At 41.9% G+C, this 23,813-nt stretch overlaps 1 long non-coding RNA gene across 2 annotated transcripts in view; it reads left to right on the forward strand.

Moving 5' to 3' along the window:
* Positions 1-23,813, forward strand: part of LOC119032286 — a 33,990-nt gene that overhangs the window by 7,145 nt on the left and 3,032 nt on the right. The window contains exons 1-3 of one of the 2 annotated variants that reach the window (XR_005078842.1): positions 17,831-18,430; positions 18,678-18,808; positions 22,753-22,804. This is a non-coding gene — a long non-coding RNA (uncharacterized LOC119032286). Of the gene's footprint in view, positions 1-17,830; positions 18,431-18,677; positions 18,809-22,752; positions 22,805-23,813 lie in introns of those variants that run through there. The other variant, XR_005078841.1, reaches the window with a different exon arrangement.

Raw genomic sequence — 23,813 nt, forward strand, 5'->3', positions numbered from 1 at the left:
CTGTGATTCTTCCGTCTTGAAAATGCTGGAAGAAAAGTTAAAGGAAAGAAATTAGTTCTTTTTTCGAATGACATTTGTAAAACCAGGTCAGAGTGATGTGGATAGCACAAAAATACTTTTAATGGGTGTACCTATCGCTGGCCTCGGTAAAATCCTGCTTGCAAGTACAATATCTTGTTTGTTTCACTATGCATTTACAACCCGTTGGATGAGTTTATTAGTGTAGTGTATCTCCTGAAGTGTAAGAAAAGGCTGCAACAGTGTGACATTTTCTATGTATGTTAACCATCTCAGAAAATCAAGGTATACAGTATTACACGATTAAAACAATCTGTTATTATGACCTTAAATAGGTTGAAAACTGAGGGAACAAATGCTTTGTAATAATCTCACAAAATACTATGTCCTGACAGATTTTTAAAAAAGAATAACATTAATAGTGTAGAATTTGGCACCGTATATACTCAAATATACACGGTATGATAACTGTCAATTCTCATACCACAGTATACTTTGAAAATGGTGTGTTGCTACAACTCATCAGGCTCAGAGTTCTGCCTGAAACCTGATGTTCCCCTTAATCTTAAGTGTTTCCTAGAGGGAAAAAAAACCCTTCCTCACACTTAGGACAGTGTTACTTACCAGAGTATTCACTGAAGCCAAATTGTTTAATGCTTGTATTGAATGAAAAATCAAATCCGAGATGCTCTCTTTTTATGACACAAAATGGAAAAGTTTTGCATGTCTCTCGCATCAATTCATACCATTCGCCCATAATTCAGCACGACACATTTAGTATGTTTGGAAACATTAAGAGCGTCACTGGAATGTGAAATAAAGTTTTGTGGGTTTGAACAATGCTTGGCAGCAGGATGTGAGTTTCACTGATGGAGTGAGACAGAAGAGTTTTTAAAATTTTTTATTTTGTTGTGAAAGCTCATCCAGCTTCGACCTGGGTCATTATCGTGTGATGTCCGGGGGTTGAGATTACACTGGAGACCCTCAGTGCACTTTAGCTATTCTGTCATGTCTAGTGGGAAATGTGTTAAAAGGCATTAAAATCATTTGCTGAAGAGTACCACCAAATGTTAAACTTGTCTGTTGAAATCCTACATGCTCAATTTTTTTTTTTTTTTTGGTAAAAGTGAAGATGAATTAGCAGCAAAACATTCCAGAAATTAAGTACATATTCTGTTTAATAGACCCCTTCAGTTAAATAATGGATATGTAAATTGTTGATTGAAGCAGTTTTAATATTGTAGCTGATGATACTATTTCTAAAGATTTGAATGTTTAGAAATGTATCCAGCCGAATTATAAAAGCAATATGTTTTGCTTCTAAACACTCAAGTGTCAAAGTAGCTTATAACTTTGCCAGACAGATGACTGTAGATGAGTGAAAATTACAGAAAGTGTATCAGAGTGGAATAGTTGTAAAGTTTTACATAAATAAAGATAACTTAAGTAGTAGTAAAGAGGAACTAGATGCAGGTCACTCCCTTATAGCTATTAGCAAATAAAGCAGAAATTACAAGTTAGTTGAATTTTTCACTAAGAAATTTAAATGTTCTTGTGCTTGTCTAAACCTGCTTCACTCATTGTTTTGTTCTCTATTTCAAAACTGCCCAGGCTCCCAAAATAAGACTTAAACAGTCAATACAGAACTAATTGTAGATCCTGTCTCACTTTGGTCTGGTTCCTCATCGCTCTGTCTTTGTCTGCCGTCTTTCTTCCTCCTCCACTTCCACTGCCTTTCTCCCTGCAGAGTTTTAGCTCATGTGTGACCTCTGCAGGTGTCACTCAACATACAGCATGTCCGTCAGACCCACTGCAAAATGTTGGCTCAGCTTGATTTTCTTCCAAATCGTACACCTGAAAATGAAAAATCATGATTAACTTACCTCAGGTAAATATATATATTTTTTAAAGTGAATTAATAATTTAATAATTTCATATTAAAAGTTTTTACACAAGAACAAAAGCCTACATGGAAAATGTCCTTTTTAAAAAAAAAAAAAAAAAAAAGTTTTAGTATGAATGCAGGGTCATCAGCTATCCGTGAGTTAGTTATTTTTCTGGTTGTGATCTCTATTCTAAATTATATCTATTCTTTCTTATTGCAGACAACTCACCTAAATATATTCGGGCCCAAAGTAAACAAAAAACTTCTGTAATATTTTTTCTGTTTCTGTTTAATTCTGTAATATAAGACACGAATTCTATGGGTTGGTAAAAGTGCAGGCTATGGTCAAGTAAATTATTTTTCCATAACCCGTGTTTTCATCCCCCAGCAGATTAGGCTTTGGATAAAAATATAGAGTAAGTGGATTTTAGGTGACTAAACTTAGATCCAAGGAATGGATAAAAATTTATAAAAATTGCCGTGCATAATTTCCTAAACAAATTACGACATAATATAATAATGTGACCAGGGCTAGTGCAGGGCAAGGGTAAGTCCTCTGTGTAGTGGGATTAAAGGTCTGTAACAACATGCTTTCATTAAAAACAACAGTGATGTTTAAGTGGATTTTTCATCAATTTTTTCATGAATAGTTTATGCCTCAAAAACGTAAGCCAAAATTGTGTCAAGACTCAGACCTGGCTCAGGTTTAAAATGCACAGGTCTGAAATAGAGCAGCAATCCTCAGGCCGTACCCATCCCAGTCGACCAGGTGCTCAAGACACCCCTCAACCTGGTGGGACTTGAGAGTGAAGGCAGGTTAGCCACCAATCAGCCAGGGGAGGGTGGGTGTCTGGGGGAAAGCTAACTCATTCGTACAGCGGACTGCAGCCTGGTACATCATTTTAGAGATGAGGCGATGGGACCCAGAAAGAAAGGAGCCAACCCCCTGAGGTAGCTCCCATGTAGTCAGTCAGACCGCTGTCCCTAGATGTAGCGAGGGGCTTAAGGTTGATGTAGTGTAACCCAGGCCCTCATCCAGGTGCTTTAACAGTGATGAACAAAAGCTTTGACAGAGGGGATGCTGGTCACCCTTTCTTGTTCAGGGGAGAGAGCAGGTTGACAGTCGGAGGAGCACTGGAGATCTGGAGGATACTGGTAGCATGGTGTGTGCGGACTCAACCCTCAGCAGTGGTTTGGACCAGGACTGAGTTGTGAGAGATGGGTGGTGGAGAGGCAGTGGTCTGCAGGTGGAACAGCACACAGGCTAATAGTGACACATTCAAAAACTCCATCCAAAAACAAGGTGCGAAGTGTGACACCCCCCAGGATGACAGGCCAGGCAAGAAGAGCGCCCCAAATGAAGAAGTTGAGAGCCAAAGTGAGCTGGGATGAAAGACCTTTAGCAGGGCAACCACTTGGAGCTGCCTAGTGTGCACTGCTTTAATTCATGGTAATTTCCTCAGAAGATTGGTGGGGAGAATCTCCACTGGCAGATGTGTCCTTAGGCTCGAACTAACAGAACAGGACATCTTGCTTCACATTCTTAGAGCCTTGGCGGTAGAAAAGTGAGAAGCTGAATTAGTTAGAAAAAAGAGTAAACCTGATCTGGTAGGAATTTGTATAGCTGTAAAGGCAGATGTATTCCAGGTTCGTGTGGTCGGTCCAGACCAGCCCCCAACATGGATCTCAACAGTGGTCCTGGGTGGATCGCTGGGAGAGAAACAGCACCCACTCTTGCATTAGAGGCACTTGCCTCCCCCACAAACGTGATGCATCAGGAGGATGATGTCTGTGGTGATAGGGATTGCCTGTTTTTGATGGTAATGTTTTCAAGACCCTGGTAGTTGTAGGGACATGCATGCAGGGACTTGGTGTTTGTCCCTTTTGTTCATGAGGAAGAAGCCTGCCCCTACTGATGATGGGGAGGGCTGGATGTTCGCTGCTGCTATAGAGTCGCTGATTTATTTCTCCCTTGCTTGAGGTTTTAGGAGCAGACAGTGAATAAAAGCCAGCCCTTGGGTGGAGACTTGCCCTCAGGAGGTCAATGGCACAGTCGAAGGGACGATGACTCAGGCTGTATTGAAGACCCCTTACAAATCTGGTTCAAAAGATTTGGAAACTAGCATGCAGAGGAAACATAAGGAGACACTGCAGACCCATGATAAACAGCAGAACAGACACAACTCCAGAGGGATTAATGCATGTGTGGATTATGTTTTACAAGCTATGGAAATGGCAGATTGACAGGCAGTTGAAGTGTGTCTATGAGGTGTAAGGTGAGTGTCTCATTATGATACACCTGAAATGCCCAGGTGGACAGGGACAGTTGAATGATTCCCAGAGCAGAGGATGTATCCATTGAGGGTGCAAGCTTAACTTGCCTTGGGGCTCTCTGCCAGTCACAGCTGATTGGCAAACATGCTCTCCATAATTTTTTTTTTAAACTCAGGCAGGCAGAGGAATAGTGCTTGATAGAACTTGTATATGAATGACTGGGATGATAGTAATATGGGAAGACGTGTACAGGTGGACAGGGGAGGTCAGGTGACTGGGAATGCAGGGAACACGGAGGAAACTGCACAGCAATTGGGAGTGGTATGATCTAATGTGAAAGGAGAGTTTGTACATAGTAGGGAAAAAAAAGCAGACAAGGAAAATGTTAGACTGGGAATGGGCTGACATTGTGACACATGGAGGTTAGTACTTCAGACAGTTTCATACTGCACAATCTACAATATTAAATTAATTATCCAAAATACGAGAGTTATGTTCCTTTTCTTTAAATATACAAAGCATGTGAATCCAGGCAAAACCCATTATTCAATTACAAATGTAAGAATTTAGTCAGAAATATTGATAAAACTTTATACAACTTATCAGAAATTGTATATTTCACATTCAAATTCATAATATGAATTTAGTCCATTTTTCTGTGTGTAAAATTGAGGAGATATATATAAGGAGTTAGGGTGGTTGGTTAGCCTCCCACCTTTTCCCTGCTTTAGAAATAAAACCCTTCATTTGATATAACCAGTTTAGTGGAGGTCCAGTAGGCAGCGTGCCTCAGATCAGGTGTTCTCCAGATGTGCTAGTGAGAGCCATCCTCAGGCTCCAACTAATCTCTTATTTGGAGAGAAGAGATGGAACAAGAAAGCCATGACTATCAAGGGTCTACTGTGCTGTATACTGTTAAAACACAGCTTATTCTTTTGGGAAGTCTTTCAGAGAAATGTTCTCTAATGTAGAAAGTCATATTTCATTTAAAGGTGCTCTGTTTGCCATTTTGATAGATGTTTTCATCGGAAAGCCTCCCACAGTGCCTCGGATGCTTTAATTTTCATTGACTACGTTTACAAGCAGAAGTATTTTGTTTTTGTAATCCACTTGTCCCAGTTGTGGCTCAGTTTGAAATGCTTGTACTCTCATTATGAAAACCCTTGACTGAGTTGTCAGGCATTAGATCTTATCGTGGTGTTTTGCACAAAGTCGGCTAAATTCAGTTGAGTCGTAAGTCAAAGCCACATTTGAAATGTCACAAGCACTTTTATTAAAATAGTTGCAAACTGAGCAGCTGCAAAACACGGAGATGAAAAATTATGAAAAATGAATAACAGAGCTGTGCAGCATTTTTTTTGTTGCACATATGGTACTACAGAGGTTGAACGTTTAGCAGCTCTGTCTGAGATCACATCCATGTATTTCTCTGCTTCTTTCATTTGATTTTATCTCTCTCTCCCTCTTGGTCTCTCTCTTCATTTACTATTCTACACCCTGGACAGAATTAAAAAGAAGGATATGATATTCAGCTGGATATCCCAAGGTGGATTAAGCAGTGAATGATTATCAGGCATGACTGGTGTCGTGCTTGATAACAGGGACGTTCAGGGCCACTGGCATCCAATTACAAAGTATTACATTCAAGGTAATTATGGGGTAAAGTTCATGGCAGTGCAACAGTGTTTGCAATTGAGGAAGGGCGGAATTACTACAGAGGTTTAAGCTAACGTTATCTCATGTGTCTGTGTTCATGAAGGAGAAGCAATGAGAGTGGATGGTTGCTCTCCACCAGACAACCAGAATGAACTGTGCAATGGCTAAAAGAATCTCTGTCTCTGTCTCTCTCTCTCAGACTGGGGGCTGCCCTGCCTCCACAGAGTGCTCGGCCACTGCTGCATTGTGGCCTGGGGCCTCATTTGAATGGGCCTTTAGTATTTTGTGTGAACAAGTCAGCGCCATTTGCATTTGTTCCAGTCACAAAGGTTTAACAGGTCAATAGGGACTCCCTGGCAGAAAACTAACACGCTAGGGTACCTTTTTTTTTCTCTCTCTCTTTCCTCACGTCTGCTCCATCGCTGTGGTTGTCAGGCACCCGGCCGGCTTGTCCTGGTAGTATGTAACCTAAACATGTCGTGTGTGTATGTGTTTTAGGACAAGATTGGTGACAGCAGGGAGCAGGGTGAGAAAATAGGAGCTAATACTCTCCAGGCTATACTGACAAAGGTTTAATTAACACACAACTTATAGCAGCAGCCTGTTTGAGTGACAGAAAGAGGGAGAGAGAGAGTGTGTGTGTGTGTGTGTGTGTGTGTGTGTGTGTGTGTGTGTGAAGTATTTACACTGTTAATACAATTTGTAACATGGTGTGGAACAATACGTGACGATATGTGGGAGCTAATTGCACCTCAGCAGCCTCAAGTGTGATGGCAGGATAAATGATCATTGTGCCATTTATAAAGAGATAAAGTAACACTTTGCTGAAGGAGTTTGTTACTTCTCCTCTCTGGGAACTTCACACATTATAGAAAAAAAGTTGAACATTTTTTTTTGTAGTGAGAAGCAAACTAAACCAACTTTTATAGCATGCTAAAATGCTAGCTGGGTACTTTGTGTTGTAGCGCTTTTAGCATAAACATCACACCCAGTACTGGTCCTGACGTTGTAAAACAGTTGTTTTTGTGCCAGTTGGTCTATTTGAGGAGGATATCTGGAGAGTTTCATCTCATTAAACATTTATTGTGATTTTTGGATGGATAGCTGTATTCACTTTTATGGAAGTGTAGCATCTGTCGCTCACAGTCCAAACCCAACAACACAGCGAGCAGGTATTTTTGTATCGACTACATGCTTATATGTAATTCATCTATTAAAAAAAAAAGTTTACTTAGCGCACTTGAAATAATAGATTAGCACTGTTCCACTACAGCATTTCAGTCCACTTTATGTGGGTTAAAGCACAGCAGGTTGTCCTAGTGCTCAGATAGATTGTCCTGCATTTAAAATGTCAAAGGCTGCATCCTCCTTACAGTCCGGTGTGCTGCTGAAGGGTCCTCAGGCAGGGCAGTGACCCCCTCCTCCTGCTCACTCCACCTCAGTACGTCATGAGTCAACACACTGTGAAACCGTAGTCTTCGTTTTTGTTTTTTGTTTTTTTAAAATAGGATAATATCACTCAGTCATCCCCAGCCTCTTCTGTCACTCGCTCTACTTACCGTGTGGTTTTATCAATAATGTAACAACCTTCAACTCACAGCATAGAACACAATCGGCATTCACAATGACAGTGAGCTGAGGGATTTTTTAGTATTTACTGTATTTTTCAGAATGAACCTTAATGCTTAATGCCCTATTCAAAGTCAAGTCTTTGTGTGCTTTAAATGCTGGAAAAGGAGTGTGGATTTTCTTTCGCAACACATAATTGAAGCTGTATGATTTTGGATTTGTTTGTATCAATAGCAGAATCCCGATTTATGAATCCTCCACAATGGAATAAACTCCTCCGTATTGAAAGTATTAAATTGACCATGTAAAGCTTAAGAACTAAATACTTTTCAGTGTGTAGATTACACATTGTATATATGCCCTTAACACCAAATAGACTTCATCTATACAATAATAACAAGATAAATAAAAATATTCAGCATTAAGAATAGATAGATGAATAATTCTTTTAGAGAAAAAATACATCCTCAAGCCAACAAGTTTCTTGCTTGTGAAAGTCTGTCCTCCCTGTTTTAAAGTGTGTTCCTGACATTAGCTAGTTTAATCACTGTGTACACCAACATGCACACTATAAGGAACTAGCCTTGGAGACTTGGCGCACGTAGCATAAATACAGCAGAATATACAGACACAGTGTATATAGTAGGATACAAAACTATGTACACATCATGCACAACTGTACACATGATTAAAACATGCACCACTTGTATACATATCAGCACACTGAAGAGTATTTTACAGTTGTATTTGACAGACAGCAGAGGAGGGAAAAATCAAATATTTTGTGGCAGACCTGAGTGGGAGGCATGCTTACAATTGCTCCTGTCATGCTGATCTGAGCCCGCCTGGCCACAGCACCATGCTCTGCTGTGCTGTATTTTGTTTCGATTGTTTGTGTTGAGCTGTGCGACCCACTATTTGGACTTCTGTTCCATTATCTTTCAAAAAACTTTCAGCAAAGAAAAGCAAAGAAGTGAGAGCCCAGCGTCAGGTGCTACAAGCTGCTAGCTAGGCCCGTAGCCAGGCCCAGAGAGCCAGACCTGGCAGCTCCGAGGCTGCGACGTGTGAAACACTGCACACAAAGGAGCTTGCTCCATCTGTATGCACCCTACATAGGCAGGCTTTTGTTGCAGCCGACAGGCACATGACTGCTAGCATCTTAACCCCTGAGAGCCAGCGTCTCTTTTCCCCTCTCACTAGACTGCACACTGCAGTAGAGATCACAGTGAGTTAATACTTTAAGGGAAAAAAAGCAACACTTGATTTAAAGTTAGAGCTACGGTACTGGTTCATGTGATTTATGTGTTTGGTGTTTTCTATGGACATTTTGATAAAAAAAAAAAAAAAAAATATATATATATATATATATATATATATATATATACTCCCCAGGCAGAATTCTGAAAAGCAAAGTATAATTCTATTATAATGTTTAATTTTACTTATTAAAAATGAATTCTTTGACGTGTTTGCTGTTATTCAGGCAAAACTTTGTTAAAGCAAAATGAATGCTATACATTGTTTGAAGAATTGGATCAGGGCTTCATTTTTAACAATGATTTGAGGTTAATATTGAGGTCAGCCATGAATAGGGAAAGACCAGAGAACAAAACAACAAAAAAGTGTTTTCGCATGAAATATATATATAAAAATATGCAGATGAATATTTCCTGTGCTGCTGTATAGATTTACAAACAGCATTTATGCAGGTCAGATGTAGGTTGGTTTTCACATTTCAGATTTAATTGCATTATCCCTTTTCCTGCCAGACCAACTTCGCTTATTTGTCTGTGCGTTTTGCATAAAGTTTTAGGGACAGTTGAGAAATGAGACCGCCGACTCCCGCTGGGAGACCCCTCTGTAAAATCCAATTAAAGATAAATCACGAGCATCAAGACTCGACGGCTGCCGCAGTTAGGAGATGCTCCGACCTATTAGCACTCTTCATTTTTCAATTTTTAGCGTGCTACGTGGACGTCCTTGAGTAGATCATTAAGTCAATCACACACACACACACACACACACACACACACACACACACACACACACACACACACACACACACACACACACACACACACTCTCTCTTACACACACACACACACATTCTCTCTCTGGGAATATTCCCCTCTTTAAATTGCTGTAAACCAGCAATAAGAAAAAGATACAAATTATTTTCTAAATTCAGAATACCTTCTTGTGAATTTCCTGCTCACAAAAATAGATATAGTTGGTTTTATGCCGACCTACTCGCACTCCTCGTGTTACATTGTGTAACCCAGACAACTCCAGACGTGCGTGTGCATGTTTGTGTGCATGTGTGATGCGGGGAATAATTTCTGCGCAGACTCGTGCTCGATATGAAATGAAACAAACACTCTCTTTGAAACGTTCCTGAACCCTTAGTCAGCTGAACTGAAGACAAACATGCTGTCACTCAAACAGACAAATGTAAGATTTTTGGTGACAAGACAAGAACGGCGCGGAAATCACAGGAAGTACAGAGAGGTTGCAGTTGAAATAAAAATTCACATCATGCGCACACACTCACACACACACACAAGTCTACCAGAAACTGTCCCTGTATGAAATGTGGGTGTATGGTCCTGATGGGGGCTGGGGTGCGAAGGGCTCCTATCTGGGCCGAGCCAGGTCACGCAGGCCCATCCAGGCTGCAGTGGCTCTGTGACGTGGCACTATACTAGAAACAACAGCAGGTCCGAAACCCTTTAAGAGGTGGTACCACTCCCTGAGAACACCAGAGACCTTCTTGTGAGCTGATGTTTGATAAGAGCCGCAAAAATAATAATTTATTAATGCGGGATGGACCCCGAAATGTGAGCAGAGTATCAGGAGGTGTGTGTGTTTGTGTTAGGAGAAGGGGGAGAAGAGGGGTAAGTAAGGAAAAAAAAGGGGAAAAAAGGATCTGAAAATCAATTTCTGATGTGTCTTTTTTGTCTGTAATCCTCCTTTGTTTGTTTTTTTGCATTATTTATAACTATTTATTCCAGAGGAAGAACGTGTCAAAGAATGATCTAAATGTTTGAGCTGAAGTGTCTTTGACTTCACGTTAGGAGCATTTTTCCTGTGTCATCCAGCACTGCAGAGTATTTCGATGAATCACAATGAAGCTCCTTTTAATGCATGCTTGGATAATGTCAAGGTATCAAGGATTACAGCATCAGTTTTGTTGTAAATTAAATTTTGCCATGCTCGAGTGTTATTATAAATTACAGAAAATAGTCATATTTTGTCAGGGATCAGAGTGGCATTTCTTTGTTCCCTGGATAATAATTCTCTGTAATTACATTTTTTTTTATGTCCTCGAGATGAACAGCGTTTTCTGTTTGCTAAATTAGAAACCAAACTTTTCTAATAAACCTGGCAGTTAGAAAATGACCTAGAGAGGGGAGTCTCATGGTTAACTGAAAGTAGGACGCTGATTCTCCCAACGCACTGCCCTTACTTTAATGAGAGAAGAGCTGCAGAAAAGGGACGAGCTGTGAAGCTGTCAAAGTGCTGCTTGTTTGGGATTTGTCTGTTTGACTGTTTTAAAAGCTGTTTAGGGACAGTCATATGCAGAGAGCGCAGGGTCCATTTCATCTTTCCTCTTTTCCAACCTTTGCTCTGCTCGGCTCTGCTGCGAAATGGGCTCCCTCCACACAGAGAAGCTCGGTTTTCAGAGGTGAGTGGCTTAATGATTATCAAGGAAATACGTTAGAATCAAAGTGCTCCGTTGGTGCCCTTGATAAGTATGAACTGCCTTCAGAAAACACTCGAGAATGGTTTCCTGACCTTGCAGGCAGGCTTGTACCTCTTTGTTTATTTACAGTTTCAGTCAGCTGCAAGAGGGTTCTTTTGAACATTTGTAATACAAAAGCGAACAAAAAAAAAAAACATTTTTATATAGTTTATAAAATGATTACATGTCTTTAATACTAAAAGCCGAAATGTGAAAGTGAAAAACAAGATTGAGGCGTAGCTGCAGTTGAAAAGGAAGCTTATTAAAATAACATTCAAAATGACAGAAAGGTCTGAAATTCAAAGGATTTTAGTACACGTAGATGGCCACTCATTTTCTTGACAGGTACAATTTATTGTTAATATTAAACCTTTCGAAAGCGGTTTTAAGTTTCATATGAACATGTTTTACATCCTGGTTAACAGTCATGTAAATACACTCTTAATTGCACAATCTGAGAGAGAAGCATTTAATTCATTTTGAAGTGTTTCCAACAGAAACTGAGGCTTGTGTAGTTTATAAAATGATCCTGTTCTTATTTTTGCACAGTATTTATAATGTATTATTTTAATATCATTTAGTCATGATGAAGCTTTGTTAGAGCAAAGTGCACTTCGTTTTTTAACTTTCCTTCATTACTCTCAAAAGTTTACTTAAAGAAAAAGAGGTCAAAGTTAAATTGATTAGGAAATCCTTCCGTGCAGAATGCAGGAAAAACAAAATGATGATCATTTTGTTGTTCAAATTTACACAATCTTTTTCAGAAATGAAAGTTCCTCTCTTCTCAGAAAAAAAAATGGAACACTTATCTTTCCTTTAATCTAAATAGGTCCCATCAAAAGTTTTAAATGAAGCTTCCAACATTTCTTTTAAATGAAGTCCTGTAATGGATCAATTAATTCATATTTTCATAAATTGATTCATGTTTTTTTTTTTAATATCCTGGTCAGAAAACAAAAACATTTCGATCTCTGACTGAATTCGTCTCCTTTTTCCTTCACTGAATGCTGGTTACACTGGCTCACATTACCTTACCAATTACTCACAATGTTGCTTTTGTTTTCACTGTTTGCTAATTATACCATTATACATGTCATTAATATTTACATATATATTAATTAATATAAATGATATAGATATTTGGTTTCTATGGGCTTGATTATTTTTGATAAATGTATTGGCACATCTTCAAAATATGTCAATTATAGAAAGACAGAGTGGTATAATACTTAAGTTTGTTTCTTTTCTCATTCTTGCTTGTAATAATTGCATTACATACACTTTATAAATTTTGAAACAATTTAGAAATACTGTATTTGCATATATTGTGCCTGTATATATTTTGAGCAAAAAGAAGAAATCAAGGAATTTAATATGAGCGCATCATTGTGAATAAAAAGCGCTCAGTTCATATGCTCATATCGTCCCTAATCCTCAACAGACTGCCGAGAGTTAACCTCTGTATCCCTCCAGTCTCAAAGTGACTAAAGGAATTCTCTTGTATGTCTCCTACAGTCGAGTCATTGCACACTTTTGTTTGGAAATGTGTTGAAAAATAACCTTGTTTTTCATATAGCCTTATGTCATGCGATGTCCGCCATTTTTGTAGCGCTTTGGCAAGGTATAAGCAATGTGTGAGTGACTGCATCACTCAGGCCGCCATGTTGTCTCCTCCTGTCCTCCATTTTGTGATTCTCCCTCTCTGTTCTTGCTCACCTGCTTTTATCGAAGTTTGACCAAACTCTCCTCGGCTCTTTATCAAAGTTAAAAAAAAAAAATTGGAATGCTTGAATATGATTTTTAGATTTTTTTTTTTTGTAAATGATCTATCGGGCTTTTGTTTTATTACAAAGACAGCTGATCTGATGGCTGGTAACTCTACTTTTTACCTTAAAGTTCCTTCCTAAAAAAACTGTGATCTGCCCTTTACTGCAACAAGAGGAAATTAACCTGGACAGGCAGAACTCCGCTATAGGAAGACTGTGTCCTATTTGAGAAGGTGTTAACTCCTTAGAACAACTTGTCCATGTAATCAGCAACACCCGTGTGAGTGGTTGCATGCGACGTTAGGTTTTACAGCTCCGCAGCGTGAGCGACTGTGACCCGTAGCCTCATAATGGCCGCCGGGGGTCATGAAGGTTAATAGAGACTGATGTATGAGGCCCCAGAGTGACATCCCAAAGGAGATGGCCCCTTAATCCTTATTAGGCCTCTGTGTTAGTGATCCTTACCTTTCAAAGCAAACAGCACGCTTCCTTTGCCGTGGGGCCCCGGCCTGCCCCCGGCGTTACACTTCTGACCCTGGGGTCGTGGCCTTTGTTCAGAACCCTTCAGAGGCTGACCTTAGGGGTCACGGCTGTAATAGAGAAGTTGTCGAGGCGCGTGCTGCTGAGGGGCCCCTCAGCAGACCACCTTGTAGAGGGAGCCGGCGCTCCGCACCGGTCACCGCAGAGAGAAGGGCGCGTATGTGTGTGCTCGCCGGAGTGTGAATGTATAGATGGCTGTAACTTATCGGGTAAAAATACAAGCGGGGGTTATATGTGTGACTTATTGCCATTAAGGACAAGGTCTGAAGCTTGTAAATAAGACCTGAAATTACAATCACTCATGAATTCAGAGAATTAACTACTTCAGTGAGGGTCGAGTCTCTTTTTACTGGCATTCCCAGGTGGTTCTACTTATTTCTCTGCTTTTTATTCAATGCTGACTTAAAGCTGCGACTAAAGCATTGAAGAAATATCAATTTAGGTGCAGAAAAAAGATTATACATTTTAAACCATTTTTCTGCTGTCACTAATGAAGGGCTTGCTTTAAGAGGACAGTCTTTTTTCACAAATCTTTTCTAGCGCCTGTAATTAACAAATCATTGGTTATTTGATTACAATTTATATTGTGATTTTTCTGTATTTATTATGCATATTTTCTTCCAAAAGTATTTGCCACCGGTTTAAATAATTTTCAAGTTCTGCTCGTGTTGCTTGTTCCAGGACAGTGCGTTATAAATTTCATCTGTGTGTGTCGATTGGTTGTGTTTTCTGATGATTCATAAGGATGTGAAGGCGCCCGCATTCGATAACACCACACAACAACTTTATTGTTTAAGCTCCTGAATGAGCTGTATCTCACTTTGATTGTGAGGCATTCACTGCCATGTTGCACAGCGGCGACATGAGTTGTGCATCATTGACACATTGAGTGCGGTCGGTTAATTTTCTTATTAAATTATCCCGTTTGCACCTTTTTGATTTTTTGCAGATGTGGAAGATTCGCTGAGGCTTAATCACTTCACTGCAGCCTCTGTTCTCCCCTCTTCTGCTGTTTTCAGCTGGTATATGCTTTAAAATATGATTTGCATGCTTATCAAATATCAACAATGCAGCATGCTTTTACACACTGACAATAAATGTGTGCTGGGGCAGAGCGCGGCTTGCGTTTAACCTGGAGGTGAAGGGACTTTATGAAAAAAAGTATGTGGTCGTGGAGACTTTGAGGTGTCACAAATGAGGTTGTTAATATTGGAGTTTCATCAATGGCAGCATTACGCAGGCCGCTCCTGCAGGGGCGAGGCCGCGCAGAGGGCTACAGTGTCAGAAGTTGGCAGCTGAGCCAAAACCAGAGTCGTATCCTCAAGTGAACTCTCCACGACGTACGGTGCAACAGGCTCTGCCAAGTTTTTTGAATTCCTGCCACATGTTAGATGGTAAACAACTGACTAGCAGCAACAGTGTCTCAGATAGAAGAGGAGGGCTGAGGGACTCTTCAAATTGCTGACGAAACACACGTTTGTTTACACTATTGTTAGATTTATATTCAGCATGCAGCCGTAGTGGCGTTTTATGCTCGCTCCGATTGCAATTGGTTCATGGACGTGGCGAGATGTGACGTCACACGGTTCAATCTGATGACTGTTTGGTCCCCGATCGGTTTTTCCTCATCGAGGGGCACGGGTGACTTTATTTCTTGATAAAAGTATGCTGAAATCACTCACTTTAAGCGCCTGGTTTCTGTCTCACTCGTGCTCGTTTTTCATGACTGGGAAGTTTTTTTTGTTTTTTTTCGTGTTCGTGCATTGTGTGTGTTTTTGATATGCGGATGGTGCAGCAGAAAACAGGGAATCTGAGTTTCATTTGAGACTGGAAAGCTGAGCAGAGTTAGGCAAGACAAGTGCACTCACTCTCTGTCTCTCCGTCTCTCTCTCTCTCTCTTTGGGTCCGTCCTCTGAGGAAGAAACACTCACAGCAGCGTAACGCCTTTTCTTTCAGCCTCCAGGACTGAGAGTGAGGAGGTAGGAGAGGCTGCAACTAACCAAGCGGCCATATTAGTTTGCTGTTCAGTAGCTTCATACCCGCTCTGGTCTTCGTGTGCTCCTCCGAAATGCACATATGAGAAAATGGTTGAGCGTGAATATGGAGGCTCTCCCACCTTCATTTGTGTAAATGTGCAAAATTACCCTTTAGACTCTGCCTGAGCAATAAAGACAGCTTGAAATCAAGACCAGCTAGCTGTGCTCCATGATGTGAGATCTGTCGTTTCTTTGGACAGTTTTCCCTTTTTCCCCTCTCTTTTGTGCGGCTGCTACTTTGGGGAGAGAGGAGGGGAAAAAATTTGCCTGTGTTGAGTTCTGGGTTTCTTTTGGGAAAGAGAAGACTGGAGGGGAGGGGAATGGCGTCCAAAAGAGAGGAAGTTGTTTTTTTGCCATGGGGGAATCTGTTGCAAACAGCTAAAGGGGCATTACAGCACTTTGGCCAGAGAGAGAGGGGAGGGAAGTCGGGTGGAAACCGGACGGGTGTGAGTAACCTTCAGCAGGCTAATGCAGAGGTTGGTAGGTGTGCATGAGACGCGGGGAGAGAGAAAGACAGCAGGGGTGGTATCTGGCACAAAAAACCCCTAAAAAAGATCCTCCTCATGCAGGCTTAAATTAACACTAGCTGTTCAGAGCAGGGCTGTTTATTACTGTAGGCTATAACAGTGCTACTGAAAGGACAAGAAAGGGTGGGAGACAGAATAGGCTGGACACTAAAGGGGAGGCGGAGGGGGAAGGAGGGTGCAGGACACGAGCGGAGTCATCAGCAGAGTCCATTTTATCGTTCGGTTGCTGCCCGACATTTCTCTTCTCCTTATTCGCACGCAGGAGCGCCGCTGCTGCTGCAGATCGCAGCAAGGCGAGGGTGGCCTAGTAATGGCACATGGCGGGCGCACTGCGGTAAATATTAGAGGGTTTTTACAGCACGGTTCACTGTTGCAATCAAGGCAAGGCGGTCGCACCCAGGTGCTTATCTGGCTTTGATTACGTGCCAACACAGTCAACGTCGATTTTTGACTCATTAACGTGTCCATGGTCGAGACATAGAAGAAGAGATCGTGGCCAAAGCCATCAGCGATTGCGCCAGAATTTCTTTTTCGGCCTCTCTTGGGGGGACGCCATTGCTTCCATCGGCTCCCTGGAAGTTTTTCTGATGAAGGACAACTAAGTCAAAGACAAACGTCATATTAAACTGGAAATGGCTCTGAAATGAAAAGATCAATCGTTAATTTTTTTCCACCAATCTCAAAGTCAGGTGTTGCAAGTTGTCTCAGAATCCTTTAATCATTTGTGAGTGTTTGCTGTGACTCTCCTCCTCAGGAGAAGTGCACTGTGCCCCCCCCGTCCTGCCTCCCTCCCTCCAGCTCCCTCCCTACCCTGCCTTGTGCACGCGCACGTCGCGGCGGTGATGAAAACGCGCAGTGTGCACGCACTCCCACACGTCCCTGTTTCATCATCAGCTGAGCCCGTTCTCCTCCACTCACAGCTCTTCGCCCCTCCCTCTCTCGCCCCCTCCCCTCCCGGCTCTCGCTTCTTTTTCTATCCATCGCTCTCCTCCTCCTCTCTCCCTGGGTCCCGGCCACATGCGAGAGGGTAGACTAGGACGCTGCAGCTCTGAAAAAAAAAGAGAGGGGAAAAACGCTCTGCTGCTATTTCTACAGGCGGGCCCTCCCCTTTAGCTAGTCTGTGCCAAAAGAGGGAGGGATTTTTTACTACTCCCAGTCCCAGGATTTTAACCCTCTGCCTACTCTCTCTGCAAGATCTGCTCCTCAATATCATGCAACAAGTGGCTTTGCATTACTCCTACTTCGACATTGCTGCGCCATTTGCGAAGACGTTTTTGCGGGACCCCTGTTTTTCTTCACCCAGCGGGCGCTGATCACGTGCATTTTGATCGTTTTTTTTTTTGCTGCTTTTGGGGTGTTGTCGGTAGAGTTAAACTGAACGGGTGAGAATCAGGTTTTTTTTTGGTTTGTTCCCTACCGTGATGCGAAGGCTTTTTCGAGCACGTGCTTCTTGATTGCTCGCCATGCTTCCTTTTCTCGTGAGTCCTCCCTGAAGCTGAGGACGAAGACGGCGGTTTAGTTTTTTTGAGCATGTTGTTTGAGCAGCTGCCTGATTTCATGTTACCTTCGCATGTATCGTGATTTCAACAGATGATTTCTCGTGTATTTTCCTGTGCTCTTATCTCCTTCACCCTCCTCCTTCCTCACCCTTTCCATCTCTAAACCTCTCCCTCTTTTGGGTTTTCTGCCCCACCCTCTCTTCCTCACGCTCTCCCCCTCTCTCTCTCTCTTCCCTCTCTCTCTCTCTCTCTCTCTCTCTCTCACTCATGGGCCGTCTCCACTGAAAGGGGAGCATGAGGGCGGAGCAGCGACGGGGCTTTTTCTGGGACAGGTGCCAATTCCAAACAAAAGACACAAAAAGCCAAAAAAGAGTGAGATAGTTCCCAGCGGCAGGCAAAAAGTGGCACGTTTCAAGAACTGATTTGTAGTAATAACGTGTGTGCATATGTAACTATTCTCGGGACTTTTTTTTTTCGCGTTGCTTGAGTGAGAAGCAGCAGCAGAGATCTAGAGTCCTCTCTTTCCCCCCTTCTCTGCTCTCTTTCTCCCGTGAAGGCATTTGAGTTTCGAGCGGGGAAAAGAAGGAGGGGCGGGTGGAGTTGGGAAGGGGCAGTGGGAGGCGGAACCTTGCCTCCTCTCCTCCCTGCAAGTCTTCTGCATTATTCATATGCCCGGGCCAGTGCTGCAATCTGACTGGCTGCCTGGCTTAGCATTCACCCGACATTCAGCGGCTCTGTTTGCTAACATTCCTCATTCAAAGCCTTGTTAACTGCCAGACGGGAGGAACACGCGACTCCATGGGAAACCCACATGGCCTCCTTATTGTGGCGGGCCCTGACAGTCTCAGACTAGGAGGTGGCAGACAGGGGAGAGCGAGGGGAGCCGGTTTGCAAATATTAGAAAGCAAGTTAGCTGAGGTGAGTCGGGTTGCCCGAGGCGTAGAGTCGGGTTTGGGGTAAGGTGGCCAGATTGACAGGGTTAAGCCCAGACAGAGGGCCAGACAGATGGGCAGACAGACATATAGACAAGGCGTTGAGGCAGACAGGGAGGCTGGCACTTTGTGGGACTCTGAATGGGTCTCTCGTTGGCGTGCCCGCCTACTCCTTGCAGGGAGTGCAGAGCTGTGTGACTGAATCCGAGCTCCTTCTCTGCCCTTCTCTACAGAGAGGATATGTGGACATGCTGCGTACAGCTACGGAGGGAATCCAGCACAATGAGCGGCGGAGATCTCAGCGCTTTATCCCGGATAGCCGACTGACTGCGGTTTGTGTGCCAGTTGCCTCAAAGTCTCAGTGGTAAGTAATGGAGTGTGTGTGGGTGTGGAGGTAAGTGTGTGTATGTGTGTGTGTGTGTACATGTATGCCTGTGTATGTGAAGCATGCACACACGCAGGGGTTTTCTTTAGACAAAACCGATGAAACACTAAGATGAAAGCCGCGCTACAGCGTTGTCATTTTCGACCCGAACTCCATGTTGCTGTGTTGAAGTCTGGGTGTTGTTTCCTTCAGGGCGACACGACTATCCAGAGAGAGGAGGCTTAACTGAATATAGGTGAACCAAGGGGGGGAAACGTGGCACGGTCTTTGAATTTCCGACGAATCGGAGCTAATCTCTCCTCTGGTGCGTTCCTACCTGCAGTTTTGCACTCCAGGTCGGCCTTTTGTGTGTGTGAAAGAGAGACGGTTTTGGAGGGAGCAGAGAGGGACTAGTGCTGTAATGTTGGGCCGAGGGCCAGACAAGGCCTGCTGCACAAGGCCGAGCCCCACCACAACGCTCCCTCTCCCTCTCTCTCTCCCTCTGTCTCCCTCTATCAGTCTAACCCTCTGTCTCTCTCCCCTTTTCTCTCCTGGTCATCTATCAGAAAACTATTAGCCGCGATTCTCGTAATGAGTTTTCTCATTAAAACCTCGTCTCTGTGAATATGTGCGGGGTTTATGGTTTGTAATAGACGGTTAAACATTTGAAAATGGGTCATTGGTGACACGTGGCCACATGTAGCGTTGATATAGCTCGAACAGGCCTTTCGGACATTCGGTTTATTATGTTCTTTAGCTAAAGTGGCCCGAATGGAAGCCTTCGCATTCATTTGAGGCATTTTACTTTCCACGCGTAAACAAGCAAAACGTTTCTCAATGTAATTCGATGATACGGTTTGAAGAATCAGTTAAATTCAAAGATATCTCACTTAAACAGTGTATTTGGGTTGTGTAACTGAATCGGAATAGAGCAGTTTGCTTTGTAAAGAATAATAATGGCCATACTTGTCATTAGCATTAGTATCACACCTTCTTCATCCCTGAGGAAAAATAGTAGCTCTAATTTTATCAGTACAATATCATATTTTCTAGATGATTAAAAAATCTAATGTGCCACACCCCCCCGCCCCCCCCCCCCCCCCCCCCCCCCCACTCCCTTCTGGTGTGGCATCTTTTAATTATCGACCATAAATCAAATTTTTTGAACCAGCGCTAATTGAAAAATTGTACTTTTTTTTTTCCACATTCCCTGTCGTTAGGCTTCGTGTTGAGCACCTCAGCACACCAGAGTCTACCATGACCAATAGGTAGGAGTGAAGGCGGTGTGAGTCATCACCGATAGCTATAGTCATCCCACCTACGTCCTACGTTACATACTACAGAGGCTGGCACGAGCTCCACCATCATTGTCACCCCCGCAGGAAAGACCCTAACTTCACTCCCCCGCATTAGGTGTGTCTAAACCCCTCTTCTGAGACCCTCAACCTGCTGATATTACGAGTGAACACGTCAGCATAAGAAGAGGGAACACGTCATTGCCAAGCACCAATCAGCTCACAAGGTGCTGCAGTAAAAACTTGCAGCAGAGTCAAATGACGGATCTTTGTTGTTTGATTTTTTATTGCTCTTCTTTTGTATTTCCCCTTTTTCTATTTTTTTCCAGCGAGGAACAAAAGGTGATATTTGCGTGCGCGGAGTCGTGACACTCATCACGATCAAACAGCCTTCGGGGTATCGGTCAAGAATTGTGCTTTAATGTTCGTTTCATAACTTTGAACCTGTCGGATCATTTTGTGAACTTTTAAAAAATGCTTTTATAGCGTTTGAGCGCCGTCGCTTCTGTTCTGTTTTATGTTTTAGGAATAGCAAGAAAGTCATACAGTGTATTTTCTAACAATATTGGCTGTCGTGGAAAGAACGTTTTAACATGTAGCTAAAAAAACAAACAAACAAAAAAACGGGTTAGATCTTGGAATTTATATATTTTTTTTAGATGCAAAAATGGCAATTGATAGGAGTTTGTTATCAGATTTTATATAATAAACATTGATTTCCTGTACTTAAAAAATTGTCTGATGGTAATGGCATCCTGCAGTGTTTTTTTAAGCAGAAAACGTTCGATAGAAATTTTGGATTTTGCCTCCAAATTGAGTCAACAAGCCTGGTTTCTAAAAACAACTATTTGATGTGTTTCAGAGAACAGCCAAACTAAAGGAAATGTGAATGCTAACACACAGAGTATCACACCACATCTAAAACAGGACACACAGGACACACACACACACGCACACATAAGCAAACACCCAGACACATTTGATGCTATGTACCCCACAATGAACCCTGGCTCCTTGGATGAATGGGGTTCCCACGCCTCTCCCAAGGAGTGCAGGGCACAGCCTCCTCCTCTGAGCATTCACACACACACACACACACACACACACATGCACACACAATGCACTCTCTACAGATGGCCACACAGTCTTACTCAAACTCACACAGGTGCATTTGAGTATGATACAAAGACGAACACAGATATAATTTAAAAAAATATATTGTTTATTCGTCAGAGGACTTGCACACGTGACAAGTGTTAGTTTTAAATATAGAGTGACACACAGCTTTATCTTCACCTTCTTCACCTTAAAAAGTGACTTTTAATTTGTTAAGCAGCAAACAGGAAGCTAAATGAAGTGAGACATGTTTTGGTTGTTGTACTTTCAGTAACATTTCAGTTACACCGCCTCTTGTTTCAGTGTGTGTGTGTGTGTGTGTGTGTGAGTGTGTGTGCATGAGAGTGAAAGTGTGTGAGAGACTGTGAGCCAGTCATAAGGTTTTGTTTTGCAGGGAGAATTTAAATGAAGCAGAAACAAAAGTTCGTGGGAAAATCTAACATTTCATTTAGTAAGGGTTCAGCAACACAAAGTCCTTGAGAGTGTGTGTGTGTGTGTGTGTGTGTGTGTGTGTGTGTGTGTGTGTGTGTGTGTGTGTGTGGTTTTCACATGAATATATAAACGTGCCTCAGTTTCAAACTCTAAAATGAGATTGTTTAGTTTACAAAGGGGATATTTTAATGTTTAATTTGGATTATATTTACTCAAATGCACTTGGCTGTTTTTTGTTTTTTTTATAAAACACATTAAATTATTGAATTTTTTATCTTGTGTAAAAATAAGTTCGTAATTTACTCTTTTATACATGATATATTTTTATACATGTTTACTTACATTTCTTTAATAATACTTAATGATAGAAAAGGTTTTTTTCCTCAAATAACTTGCTTTGACACTGCATAGTGTGTGTGTGTGTGCGCGCGCGTGTGCATGCGCAAGCATGTGAGTCGAGGCTATGATATTTATCATGATATATTATATTTAAAATTGTTTGTTAGTGTAAAAGGTATTTTAATAAAAAATGTTGACTTTTTTAAGTTTAATCAGATGCTTGTTTGTTTCTTATTGTTCTACTAATACTTTCTATATTTTAATATATTAAGCACTTTTTAAATTTCAGCCCTTGATTTTTGAAATAAAACACATTATTTCCAATAAATAAAATTGCCGAAAATCTGCATCGGTGTCCAAGGAAAAAGCGACTACTTTACTAATAATTCTCACGACACACAGCAGTCTAATTCCCACCAGTCATTTTCCGAAGCAGATTTTTTTCTGACAGATGAATCTTCATCCTCTTCATCACCGGCCAGTATATGGTAATATAGTTATCCAGTCTAAATCGGGTAGCAATATTCTGGGCCATGATCACTCTAACATATGTTACATCAGCCTTAATGATACACTCAAGTAGCTGCTTGGCAGGTTTATGACCTGAGGGCTACATGGACACCTTTGTGTGTGTGTGTGCGTTTGTGTGTGTGTGTGTGTGTGTTTTTTGTGCATATAACTGTACAGTATTTTGTGTGTGTGTGTGTGTGTGTGTAAAAGTATGACTATATTTATGTCTCTGTTTTTCTCTTCCCTTTGCAGCCTCATTATTACGGAATGACTTAATTTTTCCTGCTCAGACCCCAGTGTCAAGGTTGGTCTCATGTTTTTATTAATTTTCTGTATTTTCAGATATATTTTTATTTTATGTTTGTATATTTTTTCATCACACTCAGTGATGTGTTAACTGTGTGTGTGCGTCCTGTTCGTGTGTGTGTGTGTGTATATGCATACCGCCACAGTGCTGAATTCTCAAATTCAAAACCATTTTGGCCTGTAGCTGCAAATATGCATCCTATCACTGCCTCTTTGGCCCGCAGGCACACAACAAAATCAACACAGTTTGTTGACACTTTATTGAACACAATGCGGATTGCGTTGTTTTCAGCGAGGGACGTGTCCTCGTCAAAAACCGGCCCCGGCACGTCGTGTGTGTCATGTCATCTGAATCAGTAAGTCTGTGGTGCGGCTCAAAGATAATCTCTTCAAAGGAAATTAGTCAGGAAAAAAGGGGAAAGAAAAGCCGTCAGCCTAAAGGTCAAATGAAGATTAGAGGGAAACAGTACACGAGGGCACACCGGCTGGCACCCGGAACTGCACAAAGGCCTCATTGTCACGGGAGCCCTCGGCACTGCACACACTCTACTGCGTGCTTAGGGAGACATGACACCTGTTGGTGGCTTTGGTCAACTGCAGGCAGAGTGACCGGACACCTTCACAGGGCAGCGAATGTGGGGACTTTCTTCGAAGTCTTCTTCTTTGAGCGCAGTAAATTAAGTAATTCGGAGGCGCATGAATGTTAGCATGATTTTGGACGCAGTACCGTTCAAATACAGTCGCAGGTTTTTGTCATAGGTCATATTGTTGTTGTGCTCATTCTCTTTGAGTGTGCTGTTACATGAAAGTTAAAACGACAAAAGAAAAGTAAAAAGCAATGTCTTTGGTTTAGATTTATTGATTTTACCATTGTATTCGAATCGTCCAGGCCCACTGGGTCCACTCACTTCAGTCAGAGTGGTTAATCTCAAATCATTTTAAGGATCATTCTTGACAGCTTAACACAGATTTACACTTCATGGCGTCTCACGTCCAAAAGTGTTGGA

This window comes from Acanthopagrus latus, chromosome 14 (assembly GCF_904848185.1).
Source record: "Acanthopagrus latus isolate v.2019 chromosome 14, fAcaLat1.1, whole genome shotgun sequence".
Lineage (NCBI taxonomy): Eukaryota > Metazoa > Chordata > Actinopteri > Spariformes > Sparidae > Acanthopagrus > Acanthopagrus latus.